General features: G+C 37.7%; 1 protein-coding gene across 1 annotated transcript in view; it reads right to left on the bottom strand.

Moving 5' to 3' along the window:
• Window positions 1–13,081, bottom strand: part of Cog5 (component of oligomeric golgi complex 5) — a 287,917-nt gene that overhangs the window by 238,471 nt on the left and 36,365 nt on the right. The window lies entirely within an intron of this gene.

Genomic DNA, 13,081 nt, shown 5'->3' with positions numbered 1-13,081 from the left:
TGTGGATACTTCATTCCTCCTTAGAATAGGAAACAAAATACCCATGAAAATTTAGACAAAATTTAGAGCTAAGATGAAAGGATGGACTATCTAGAGACTACCCCACCCGGGGATCCATCCCATCATCAGCCACCAAACCCAGATACTATTGCACATGCCAACAAGATTCTGCTGAAGGGACCCTGATGTAACAGCCTCTTGTGAGGTTATGCCAGTGCCTGGCAAACACAGAAGTAGATGCTCACAGTCAGCTATTGGATGGAGCACAGGGCCCCCAGTGGAGGAGCTAGAGAAAGTACCCAAGAAGCTGAAGGGGGCTGCAACCCTATAGGTGGAACAATATGAACTAACCAGTAGCCCCTGAGCTTGTGTCTCTAGCTGCATATGTAGCAGAAGATGGCCTAGTTGGCCATTATTGGGAAGAGAGGCCCCTTGGTCTTGCAAACTTTATATGACCCAGCACAGGGGAATGCCAGGGCCAAGAAGTGGGAGTGGGTGGGTAGGAGAGCAGGGGCAAGAGGAGGGTATAGGGAACTTTCAGGATAGCATTTGAAATGTAAATAAAGAAAATATCTAATTTAAAAAAAAAAGGATTAAAAAAAGGGGGCCACCTTTTATCTCAGTTGTAACCACTGCCTGGTTCCTGCTAGTCTTTATGTATACATTTCTCTGTTTTGTGTCAGATAACTTCAATGTACCTTGGCTGATGTGTCACCTAATGTCTTTGTTTTCTTCGGTAATATAAATCTGATGCTCACTTTGAGAAATTACATTCAGATACAGCACTCTCTGGTGTTCCTGTCTGTCACCCCACCAACTCCTTGTGCACCTGAGAACGGGGACCCTGAATTCTCCCGCCGACTGAGTCCAGTCTGCAGCAATAACGTATATATAAACTTCGAATCATTTAAAAAGTAATTTTTAGGATCTATTTTATTTGCATAAAGAGGAGTGAGAGCAAAGGGGAGGTGTGCACATGCACATACATGTTTAGTGGAAAGCAGACCACGCCTATCAGACATCAATCCTATTCTTTCCCCTCTATTTGGGTTGGAGAAATCAAGCTCAGATGGGCAGGCTGGGCAACAAGAGCTATTACCCACTGAGCCATCCACCAGCCCTGAAAATGATTTTAAATGCCAATGACTACTAACTTTGATAAGTTATACGTGTGCTCTTTTAAATTACTATTGGTAACCTAGTTCATTTTTTAATATTAAACAAGCCCTAAGCATGACCTCTGATCAAGAAATTTATTGTCTAAAATGTACCCTAAGAAAACAATAGGTCTATAAGGATGGTCATCAAAGCAGAGGTAATAACAAAAATCACGAATGATCAAAATGTGTAACAACAGTAGACTATAAAATTACTGAATAGTTTACAAGTAAATAATTTCCTAGCTGACTTAATCCATATTCTGTTGCTATAACAGAATATCTAAGCCTGGGTAATTTATAACAAAAAGAAATTGGTTCACCTGGTGATTATGGTGCCTAGGAGTCGGACAGCAAGTGGTCTCATAGTGTCTCAGAGCACAATAAAGGAAGAGAAAGGGAGTGGGGACATGCAAAATAAACTGAAGGAGAGTTCCCTAGAGAGTGAAAAACAGAGCCATGCCCATGATGTGGCATTAATTCTTCTAAGGAACTAATCTCCTCTTCAAAGTTCAGACTCCCAGCACTGTCACAAAGGCAATCAAACTTCAACAAGAGTTGTGAGAAGATAGGCCATATTTAAGTCATTGCATGAGCAATTGAAATGCGGGCACATGTGAACTAATACGGAAGCGTGTCCACAATGCAAAGCCTAAGATACCTATCATGTTGGTAACCAAATAGGGGACTAAGTTTCCAAAATACTAATGCCCTATCTAGGCAAAAGTGTAAGATATTGCAGTGTTTAGACGGGCAGTGGTGGCGCATGTCTTTAATGCCAGCACTTGGGAGGCAGAGACAGGATTTCTGAGTTCCAGGACAGCCAAGGATACACAGAGAAACGCTGTCTCGAAAAAACAAAAACAAAAACAAAAACAAAACAAAAAAAACATATAAATCAAGTGTATAGTTTTCACAGCATATCATTATTTTATAATTAAAAAGGTTGAGATGAAATCAGTGGGGCCAGCAAAATGATTCACTGGGTAAAGAAGCTTACACACACAAGCATACACATGGAGACTGACACCTTTCAAAGTGTAATACTCTATAGGAAAAATAATGAAGAAAATGCAAGTAACATCCGTGAAATGGGCATCAATCATAACTTTGAAATTTTTAAGTGGTAAAGATCATAACTTCTACTAGCAAACCTACTGCACTTAAATTTACAAAATTCCCACCTTCATATATTCTTTTGTATCACAAAGCACAAGTTGTAAAATTCCAGGAAAAGAGTTTTAATTTTGGTAAAGGAAGAAAATGTACATTAAGAGAGTAAAGAAGCTCAAATTGTCACCTTAAATATATATCTGAGAATACCTATACACTTCAACTGTATGCCCTAAGGATTACTTATTTGTAAAAAGAAAGAACATCAAGGAAAAGAGCTTTGCAGTCATATGCAAAACTTTAAGAGCCTATGGATTTGTTCTACACTAAAGTTGCAACATGATACATTAGCAAGGAGACATATTTCAGGTTGGAAAGGAAACCGTGTACATGGAGGTGCACATGTGTGTGGACATGAAGGTCAGAGGGCAAACTTGGGTGTTGTTCCTCAGAAGGGCCTCTTATCTCCCTGGGACCTGGAGCTCACCTACCAGCACAGACTGGCTAGCTAGGAGGCCTGGGAATCCTCCTGCCTCTGTCTCTCTAGCACGGGAGTTGAGTCCAAGTCATCAGTTCTGACGTTTTTGTGGGAGTAACTCAGGTCCTCACTCATGTGGCAAGCACCTTACTGAGTCATCTCTCCAGCCCTCGGCATGTATTTTTAAAAGAAACAGAAAGCCAAGTCCTGCTGCTCTCGATATGTGATTGAGCTTGAGAGTGCAGTCTCACCTCAAGAGACTGTCCATCTTAAATGACATTACCTCAAAGGGCTGCCAAATGTCATGAGAACTAGCTCATGATGTAAGACACAGTACATGGATCTGGGATCTATGCAGCACTTACCACATTATTACAGAATTTGTATAAAAACAGTCAATGATGTCATTTCTATACAAGTATGTGATATGGTCCTTTGTTTTGTGAGACAGTTTCTCTGAAGAGCCTTCTCTGTCCTGGAGCTTTATCCATAGACCAAGCTGGCCTCAAACTCAAATATTTACTTCTCTGCCAAGTGTTTAAAGGGATAAAGACATGCATCTCCATTTAAAGAGATAAGATATAAAAAGGAAGTCACTAGGACTTCTCTCAATAGTAACTTGGATTTTACTTTCCTTAAGTATTTTTTATTATCCTTCAAGTACCCACTTCTAACTGAAAAATCTGTAGGCTAAGATCTCAACATTTTATTCTCAGAAAAAAAGTCCATGAGAAAAGCCAGGTGTGTTGGTTCATCCTTATAATCCCAGCCCTCAGTAAGCTGGGGCAAGAGAAATGCCAGAAATCTGTGGTCAGCATCAGTTACACAGTGAGTTCCATGCCAACTTGTGCTACAGGATAAGACCCCATCTGTAAGGAAAAATCCATGAGGAATGTGCACATAAAAGAAACAATCATTTATTTTGTAGAACTGCAAACCAGAGTATGACATGTGCCCAACATGGCCAGTAAAATGTGACAAACTTCCTTTCTTTCTTTTTCTTTCTACTAAAGTAAAAGGGATGAGAGAAAAGCACCCTTTGGGGACTCTGCTATGTGCCAGGCAAGAACTCAGACAATTCTATAACTTCTGTCTCATTTGACCTCCTCAACAGTCTTTAGATATGGGAAAGAAGTTGTTCAAATCAACAGTCGCCAAGACAGATTGAAATGGAACTTAAACCATGATCTAAATAGTTTCAAAGCTTCCTGTCTCAATCTAAATTTAACAGCAGAAGTATTTGTTATCATTTCTAATATAATTTTATATTCTTGAGTCTATAAAGGGTTGGCAATGTATAACTTCGATGAATGAAGAATTTATGTACACTGTGTTGTTCTGACCATTATGTTAAAATAATGAGCCTACAAGTACACATTCAACAAGATTTATTCAGTCATTTGCTCTCAGTGGAAATCTTCCAAACATTTCCTTTTAGCTTTTATTTTTCATTACTACAGTTTGACTCACCTTAAAATATCAATTTCATTACTTAGTCTTAAGCAGTAATTTTCTCCATCAATTAATTAGGTAGCCATTTTTTTAATGATTCCCAAACTTTGTCAGTAAACAATATGCCACAAAGTAACATTTTATCTATTCTCTGCCCCATAATTATCACATTTAGTACATATGGAAAAGATTGAGATGTTTCTTGTTTTATTTTGTGAACAGACCACCCTGGGAATACTCTTCAGCAATGATCAAGCTGGAGAGTCTGAGTCACCATACAGGGATCTGTTATATGAGGCTCTTCCCAAACAAAGCTATAGAGCAGTGCTCCTCGCCGTTCCTAAAGTGGCGACGCTTTAATACAGTTCCTCATGTGGTGGTGACTCCCAAACATAAAGTTATTTTCGTTGCAACTTCATAACTATAATTTTGCTATTATGAATCATAATGTAAATATCTGATATGCAGGATATCCGATATGTGACCTGTGTACTGACTGGTTTTGTGTCAACTTGACACAATCTAGAGTCATCAAAGAAGAAAGAGCCTCAGTTGAGGGAATGCTTCCATGAGATCCAGCTGTAAGGTATCTTCTCAATTAGTGATTTATGGGAGAGGGTCCAGCCCATTGTGGGTGGTGCCATCCCTATGCTGCTGATTCTGAATTCTCTAAGAAAGCAGGCAAAGCAAGCCCTGTGAAGTAGGTCAGTAAAGCAGCACCCCTCCATGGCCTCTGCATCAGCTCCTGCCTTCAGGTGACTACCTTGTTTGAGCTCCTGTCTGACTTCTTTCAGTGATGAACAGCAATGTGAAAGTATAAGCTAAATAACTCTTTCCTCCCCAACTTGCTTTTGGTCATGGTGTTTCCCTTGCAACAACAGAAACCCTAAGTAGGATATTCTCCAAAAGGGTCATGACTCACAGTTTGAGAACTACTGCTTTAGAGCCTTCCGCTGCCTTAATGATTTAATATAAGAAACAATAGCCATTCCCCATCTGTGTATATGTGTGTTTTCGGGTATGTATGCATTAACATACAGACGCCAAAAGTCAGTGCTAAGTATCTTCCTCAAGCATTCTTCCTCCACCTTAGATTATGTGATAAGATCTCTTAATGAACCTGAGACTTACTAATTGGCTAGACTGGCTGACCAGCAAGATCAAGAGATCCTCCCATCTCTGGTGGCCTAGCACTGGAATTACAGGCATATGCTGCCTTGCCCAGCTTGTTACATTGGTGCTGGAGATCTAAATACTCATGCTTGTGTGACAAACACTTCACTGACTGGGCCTTCATCTCAATCTTCAAGATTTGCACATTTTCAAACTTCTTTTAAAATTGACTTTTGGGGGTTAAAAGTACTAGCTGTTCTTCCAGATGACACAAATGGAGGGTTAATAACCATCTGCAACTATACTTCCAGGGGATCCAATACCCTCTTCAGGCCCCCATGAGCATTGTACACACATGGTGCACAGACACACATGAAGGCAAAACACCCATACACATTTTTTAAAGTAAAATACATAAAAATTAGAATAGTTTCTCAAACAAAACCTAAATTTACAAACAAGGCAAAATCTAACTAATTTCAATTAAGCAAATTAGAACACTAGAGTTAAATAGCTCACTATTCTCTTTATACAACTCACAAGATTTCTTCAGAATGTGTACTAAACAAATACAATTTTTGAACTATTAGTCTCAATGGGAAACTCAGTGGAAAATTTCTTGCCCACTGCAATGAAATCTTAACTAAACATATTCTTATTTCTGTTAGGCTCTGGGCTTAATCCTCAGCATCACAAAATAGTCATTTCTTTCCTGGCTATAAGTTGAGAACAGTTTCCAATTTCTATCACACTAATCTAACTTGATTCACAGACCTTTCTTTTAACTTCAACACCAACAACAGCAGATCCCAAATCATTCATGCTTTATTTTCCTGTCTTCATTCTCCATCATCTGACCCAGTTTTTGCCTTCCTCTTCCATTTTCTTTTAAGAAGGTAGTGACTGACAATGAAACAATAATAATCTAGAATAACCCCCTAGTCTCAAAGCCCATATCTTAACTATAACTACAAAGTCCTTTTTGTCATTTAAAGAAACATATTCACAATTTCCATGAATTGGGGGTATGGATATTTTTAAGGTGACCAGTAGGATGCCTGGAGCACTCTTTATTAAACTTAGCTCATCTGAAGTCAGAAATCAAACCACAGAGTGTGACACTATTGCTATGAAATGAATTTATGGTAATCCCCAATGCTACAGTATTGGTAGGCAAAGGCCTTCAGGGATATGTAAATTCATAAGGTGTTTGCTTCATACAACTCAGTTCTGGCATATATTAAGAATTAATACTGCTGTTCAAAAACCTTGTAGGAGCATGTTTTCTCTTCTACCATGTGAGAACAGATTTCCCCTTAGCTCTGCCCCTTCTGCCTCAGGTAGGTACAGCAAGAAGGAACTCATGGGAACACATTGTTTCCATGTTGAACTTATCAGCCTCCAGAATGATATGATAATAAATTTCTATTCTTTATAACTTATCCAAGCACCAATAGTGCTTAAGTACCATACAATGGGTTATTTCACCACACTGGCACAACATTAATATCAAAAGCATTCAGTTTAACTGTGCAGCAACTGTACCATAGCATTGCTATCAGTAAAGTCATTTATGTAAGTATTTCCCAGCAAATTCTTAATATTTGCTAAAGTCAGAATACTAGTCTATCTTTAATGGAGGCTGAGTAAACTTCTTCATGCAAAACAGCACTTTCTAACTCTAGACTCTTCTCCTTTGCTTCACTACTTCAGAGTCCCGCAATCTTAATGCTGAAACAATTTCCCCACAACATTCAAATCATACTGGATGATCTCCAACTCGGATAAGGCCTGGGAAACATAGCAACTTCATATAACAGAAATAAGAGGAAATGTACTCAAATGGTCATAGGACAAAAGTAAACTACACAGAGCTGAATGCTCTAGCGTCATACTAATCCACTTAAGACTGTAGGAATCTTCACACTGACTTTGTCAAAGGGAAAAATAACTTTCAATGAACACAACATCTTTACAGCTCTTCTAAGTGTCTCAGAAAAATTATTAACTTGAAAAAAAATGACCACATGAAATTGATTTCAGTCTTTAAGCAAAAATTTCAAAGACTATCTTTTCAAAATAAAATAATGTTTAGTAGTTGTGGATCCCAAAAGTTAAGTACAAATAGAATGACCAGGTACCTTTACTGTCCTATATTTAACTAATATAAAATATTCTTATCATAGTCAATCATTATTTGGGAATAGAAAGATTATATATGTGCCATTTCCATTTAACATTACTTATAGTTGCATTTCAAAGACAAAGCGGCATTCTTAACCTATATAAATTATTCTCCAGTAACTCAGACTGACACTGCTTAGTTTCCAGACTGGAAGTGCACATGAGGAACTGATAAATACAAATGAACTTAGCTTGGTTTCTCTAATGGCCCAGCAAACTGATCAGACATAGTTCCCTGCAGGCAAGTGCTAATCTAGATAAAGCACTCTTAAAAACATGCTATCTGACCTCAACACTACAAAGCTAAGGTAATTAAGCAGAACAATACTAGCAAAAACACAGACATTTATTTCAAGGAGACAGAAGACAACCTAATAAATCCACACATGAGCAAGTAAATGACTTTCAGAAGGGACCTCTGACATTACATAACGTGAAAACTTGTTTTGGTTTATGACTCTAAATACTAGAAAGTCCATGAAGCAAGCATCAATATCTAGCTACTTGAACTGAAGAAACACAGAAACCCATGAGCCATTTTTCTCAAGAAACAGATCTGGATAAACTTAAAAAGTTAACAAAGAAATAAACCATAAAATTTAGACATAGCAATTTCCAGTATTACCTATAACTGCTTTTATAATACTTTAACTTCTGTAAAATAAGTGACAGACAAAACTCTAGACCATTTCATTCGGAAGTCACACCTTTTTGATAAATGCCCTTTTGAAAATAATTACAAATCCCAAATTGGGATTTGTTTTGTTTGGGTTTTTTGTTTTATTTTTTGTCTTTTTGGCTATTGTTTTTAGTTCAGTCATTTAAAACACAGGTTCTAGTAAATGACTTTGCTGGGTATAATTTTCAGTAATTATTTTCAAAAGCAAAAATGAATTTATGTTTATTTTACCATAATCAAAATAGAAAAAAACCTGGATCATCATTCCCAAACTATTCAGCTGTGATTATAAAACCTAGCTGTGAGCATAAAAACATAATCTTATATTTATACATAACAGAACGTCTTCTATTCATCAAAAACTATCTGAAGTTCCTATCACATAAATTAAAATCAATGAATAAATTCAGGTCCTATTTTACTAAACACATCTCTCAAAAGATCATACCTGTTTTTCACCTAACACTAACATGCCAACTTCTGTAAATATAATTATAGTCATAAATTGACACTGGAACCTTCTAACTTAAACCTAAGCTAATTTCACCTTACCAAACTCAAGAGTGATTTAAAAAAAAAAGTTTCATATTGTATTTTTTTTCTCACAAAGTAATGGAGCATAAGAGCTATGAGAAGCAGAGCAACACACCTACACATCTGTACAATACTACAGATGCAGGACTGCCCTACCTACCCCACCTACACCATGTGATAGACAGAGACTCAGGGTTGAACCTGGCCACCTGTACAATAGCATAGGGTATCAGGGCTGTTCCTAACCACATGCACAATATTACAGAGATTAAGGGCTGAACATGAACAATATTACAGAGACTCAAGGTTGCACTTCATTAACAAGCTGATGCCATTTAAAAGGAACAAAGAGCAAATAACCCATAGTTATGGGTACTGCATCTATACACTCAAGACATTTTAACAAGTTTTTTAATAACAATATTTATCTAAAATTGCATATGATACAAGCTATAATGGAAAGAAATTGAGTAATAGCTTCAGCATCCAAACAGAAGTGAGGAAATGCCACGAAGAAGCAAGAAATGAAAATTTTCCCTAATTACTAGTTTGAAGACCCTGTTACTAAATAACTTACTTTCAAGTATGAGTGTTCCAATAAAGGATGATGATACAGCTTCCATAGTGTTATTAGTCAGTCATATGAATAAAACATAGAAGTACTACTGTAACTGTGAAATGAATGGAAAACAGTAGACTACTTTTGTGTGTCAACTAGACACAAGTTAGAGTCATCAGAGAGGAGGAGCCTCAGTTGCAGAAATGCATCCATGAGATCCATCTCTAAGGCATTTTCTCAATTAGTGATCAATGGAGAGGGGCCCAGCCCATTGTGAGTGGTGCCGTTCTTAGACTGATGGTCCTGGGTTCTATAAGAATGAAGGCTGAGCAAGTCATGTGAAACAACCCACTCAGCAGCACATGGCCTCTGCATCAGCTCCTGCCTCCAGGTTCCTGCCCTGCTTAGATTCCCGTCCTGACTTCCTCCAGTGATGACTATAATGTGGAAGAGTAAACAGAATCAACCACTTCTTCCCCAACTTGCTTTTGTTCTTGTTTTTCATCACAGCAATAGAAAACTAAGACAAATGCATATACTAATCCTTGAAATAATTTTTATCTGTGTTTAGTGACTACTACGGATAAATTTTGCTGCACAAAAATTGAGAATCATCTAACAAAGCTAATAGCTGACACTAGAATTTTTGCAAAACTATGTAAGAACACACTATGAAAACAACGCTCGCCACTCCAGCCAGGGAAACTGATCAGTGCCTTCCTCAGCCATCATCTGGGAAGCTTCCCCCTACAGCAGACTGGGAACAAACACAGAGAGTCACAGCCAGATATAATGGAGACTGAGATACCTTGGAACACTCGGTCCTAAATAGAACGTCTCCACTAAATCTCTCAAGTCAGGGCTCTGGGAACTCTGCACAAGAGCCAAGACTGTAGAGCCAAAAGGAACAGAAGACCCCAAGAAAACTAAGTCAAGCCAACAGAACCAAAGCACATATGAACTCAGAGAGATTCATGGCCTGCCCTGCATGCGTCTATACCAGATGCAGTCCTAGAGCTGAAAGTAGACACGTGACCCCATCCCTAAGCCAGAAGCTGTCTCCAATTGATAAAACATTTGCAAATGTAAAGTTAGTTTTCTCCAAAGGGACACAAACTACTCTTAAGCATTGACTGCAGCCCAGCAGCCAATGGCCCAGAGATAATGAAATCAATGGCATCTTTGTAAGTCTTTGTCTCATAACGTCAGGTCAGGAATTTTCCTTTCTTTTTATAAATTTTATCTTTTTTTTATTTTTATCTTCTTAATTTTGTCTAGATAGTTTTCTCTCTTTGCCCTCTAGGCTCTTTGTGACTACATTATGGCTTCCAGTCCTGAGTGTGTGAACAAGTGGATCTCTGTAGCTATGCTTTTGTCTTGTGCCTTTTCTTGGACTCTTTTTTTTCTCCTTTTCCCTATTCCAATGTGCTAGTTTTCTTTTCATCATATTTTATTTTATCATTATGCATCAGAATCCTGCTTATTTTTAATGAGAAATGCAAAGATGGGAGTCTAGATAGGATGGGTGGTGGGGAAGGACTGGGAGGAAGAGAGGGAAACCTTACATATCAGTATACATGATATAAGGGAAAAATCTATTTTCAAAGAAAGGGAAAAAGCAACAAACAATTTAGAAAAAAGGAGAACATGATAAACAAAAACAAATTCATAATAATGCTTCCCAGGAAACTGTGGCTTCCACTGACGAATAAAAAGGCACAGTATGAGAGCTGTTGAGAGCACACTAGCCATGTAGTCTCTAGGCCACCCTGGTCTCACAGCTGGTGTCTACTGAAGGAAATCTTGTTATGTCATACAAAGAGGCAAATACATGAGAAATGTTCTGTGTACAGATCTAGTCTGCTGTTAAGTCTACACAGTGCACATTCCGTCCCCTGACTTTTCTAGTCTCTGACTCTGCTGACATGCAGCACTAACTGATATTACACAGAGACAGACATAGTGTTATTTATTTTGTAAATAAAGTGGTGGTGGAAGACTCTAAGGACAGGACTGATGCACACATGAACTCACAGTGACTGTGAAAAGTCCTGTATATGTTCAAAGCAGACAGAAGTCCCAGACCTGAGAAGAGAAGTGAACAAGCACACTTTCACTTGATGCCTGCTGGGGAAGAACAAACAGCTTCTCCAATGGAGTGTCACTCCAGAGCAGACCCAGAGCCCAGGCCCAGGGGGAGCTGGTAAACACCAAACAGATGCCCTGCTTATTTGATTTTTGTTTCATTTTAGTACTTTGTTTTCTCTTTGGTTTGTTCCTTTCTGCTTTAATTTTCATTTTTTGAGAGAGGAAACTATGAACTTCGTAAGTAGGGAAGTAAGTGAGAAGGAAGGACGTAGAAGGAGGGGAAAGAATATGATCAAAAGTTGTAAGAAAAAAATGTGTAAGAAAAACAGCACAAATGATAAATTAACAATTTACATACATTACACATATATACAGTGAACGATTTTTAAATGTTTTAATGTTTTAAATTGAAATAGAATTGCATCATTGTCCCTTTCTTTCCTCCCTCCAGGCCCACCCATTTACCCTCCCTCCCTCTCCTACCATGCTCCCCCAACTTTCAAATTGATAACTCCTTATTTCTTTGATTATTATCATTACATACATGCACACACATATAAATACACAGACATATAAAAACACAAGTCCACATAAAAATCAAGCAGGTGATACACATGAGAATAAATTTTAAAATTTTATAATAAAAAAATGAACCTTAAAAAAAAAGCACTCAGCTTTAATCCCAGCACTCAGGAGGCAGAGGCAGGTAGATTTCTGAGTTCGAGGCCAGCCTGGTCTACAGAGTGAGTTCCAGGACAGCCAGGGCTATACAGAGAAACCCTGTCTCAAAAACCCAAAAAAATAAAATAAAATAAAATAAAATAAATAAAATCTCAAATATTACTCATTGCTTAAAAATATTAACTTTTGATATAATATATTCCAGCAAAATAAATAGCATATTGCCAAGATGAGTCTAACCAGTGTCTGTATTTAAGCATCACACAAGTTAAAGCATGATTTGGAAAGATATTTCTCTGATCAGTAAAAATATAATATAAACATTAGAGCAGTGATTCTCAACCTTCCTGTGACCCTTTAATACAGTTCCTCATGTTGTGGTAACCTTCCAACCATAAAATTATTTCCTTATGACTTCATAACTGTAATTTTACTACTTTTATGAACTGTAAATTTCTGATAGGTGACCCCAAAGGGATCACGACTCACAGGTTGAGAACCACTGCAGTAGAGCAAGATTTTGCAACTGAAATACTAAAACCAGAAAAACTCAGAAAGAACATGCCAAACACATTTTTCTCAAGTTACTCTGACATAACCACTCAATCAAGAGTAAGCAAACTGTTGATAAGTAAGATATACATAATCAAAGACCTGAATCTATAAAAGACTAAATATCACCAAAAGTTTTCACTTCTTAAAAATTACTGGGTACCCAATGACAACAAGAAACCCACAAAGGCTCATCAGAACCCAGGCGCTGGCCTTGTCTCTGTATGCTCGCTAGCTAGTCATCTCCCCTGAGAAATTATGGAACTTGAAGCTTGTTAGCCAGCAAAATCATGAACTCTAAACTCTTGACTTTCAAGGACCTATTTTAAATATCCAAGAAACAAATGGACAAAGACATCTAGACATCACATCAACGTGGGATTTATCACCTAATAAGCAGCCTTTCTTCGGATAGTTCCTCCAAAGAAATCACAACAAAACCTATACACAAGTGTTCACAGCCACTTTATTATTCATAATCACCAAAAGCT

This window comes from Mus pahari, chromosome 7, assembly GCF_900095145.1.
Source record: "Mus pahari chromosome 7, PAHARI_EIJ_v1.1, whole genome shotgun sequence".
In the NCBI taxonomy this organism is placed as follows: Eukaryota; Metazoa; Chordata; class Mammalia; order Rodentia; family Muridae; genus Mus; species Mus pahari.
Note: the sequence above shows the minus strand (reverse complement) of the source record. Positions and strands in the feature narration are given on the sequence as shown.